Here is a 1,717-nt window from a genome sequence, read left to right as displayed (position 1 = left end):
TGAAAACCAGGAAACAAAATTATTGTGCGCAATAATATTATTTATAGACCAAGACATACTGTTAGCAATTAGATAAAGCTGGCATCGACCCTCTGTTGTGTTCGATATTCCTTACACATAAAGTTAGTTATGGCACACGCCTAGAATCATGCAATCTTAATATCTTAAATTCAGTTTAAAAGTATATTTTTTATCCATTTCTTATAATGAGATATTTTAGCATCTTGAAAGATTATCTTTATAAGTTGGAATGTTTGATAATTTTATGTTACTCGGACAAGTTTTCTTCTTATTTTACACATATTTTTTATTTTCAAACTAGATTTTAACATAAAACTCTTTAAGAATTGAACAGTCCGTATCACACACATAATTTTTTTTCTCCCTGTCATTATCCGTCAGCCCGTCAGTTGATCACAATCTCTCTCTCTCTCTCTCTCTCTCTCTCTCTCTCTCTCTCTCTCTCTCTCTCTCTCTCTCTCTCTTTCTCTCTCTCTCTCTCTCGCTCTCTCTCTCTCTCTGTCTGTCTGTCTGTCTGTCTGTCTGTCTGTCTGTCTGTCTGTCTGTCTGTCTGTCTGTCTGTCTGTCTGTCTCACTCACTCACTCTTTCTCTCTCTCTCTCTCTCTCTCTCTCTCTCTCTCTCTCTCTCTCTCTCTCTCTCTCTCTCTTTTATTTAATTTTTCCCCATTCTCCTTCGTCTCTTCCCAAGGCCCGCCCCTCCTCTTTCATCCCAGCCCCATCCCCTCTTCCTTGCGTGCATTCCCCCACCCCGGCCAACCCCCACAACGTGGCCCAGCCCGATAAGATTCTATATAAAGAAAGGGTGACCTTATTTAGGCCACATATGGCCTAAATAAGCTAAACCCCCCTCCTTTGCCTTATTTAGGCCACAGGTGGCCTAAATAAGCTAAACCCCCCCCCTCCCTTACCTTATTTAGGCCACACCTTTATACAAAGTCACAGAAATATTCCTTTTGTGTTTATTGAGGTACAGTGCAGGGTGATTTTACCTGCAAGGATAATTGGACAAAATGGGCAAAATTTTTATTGCTAATGGTCATATTTAGACAAATCCTATATCATTGTCTTTTTTTTTCTTAACTGCTCATGGTTATTAAAGAGTAAGCCAACTAGGTAGTAATTTCGGATTCCTAATACTAATATTATGGGCATTCTTAAAATTTTTTAACTTGTTTTTAGCGCTTTTCTCAACGTAAAACGGATTCCGTAAAAAAACAATGACCTTATCTTTCTTTTTCAAAGTATTGTGCATATATTTGTGTGAAACTATATATTCTATGCTTTCATGTACATGAAAAAAGCTAATAAAGGCAAGCAAAATGTTCTTCAGAGACATAGATCTAGTAGTAGGCCCACTGAATTTTTGTTATAAACCGGGAAAGATGACCTGAAAAAAACAAAATGATTTTATGATCTTCACTTGCACTTGCAATTTTTTGGATAAATTATAGTCTACCTCATTGTCTTTTTTTCCCATCATTTTTCTTCACTATTCATGACAACTGGCATGTATTGTTTTCAGTTATTATCAAGAAAGTGGATAGGCGGACTACGGGGTCTATCTAGCCAAAAGGATAGGTGGACCCCGGGGTCTACCTAACAAAATGCTAGGATTTAGGATGTGAACCCTGGAGTCAGCGTAGTGAAATAAGTAGATCTCAGTTTATTTGATAATAGGACTGGCGGAGCCCGTGG

The sequence above is a fragment of the Aplysia californica genome, unplaced genomic scaffold (genome assembly GCF_000002075.1).
Source record: "Aplysia californica isolate F4 #8 unplaced genomic scaffold, AplCal3.0 scaffold00817, whole genome shotgun sequence".
Taxonomy (NCBI): Eukaryota; Metazoa; Mollusca; class Gastropoda; order Aplysiida; family Aplysiidae; genus Aplysia; species Aplysia californica.
This window is presented reverse-complemented; position numbering follows the sequence as displayed.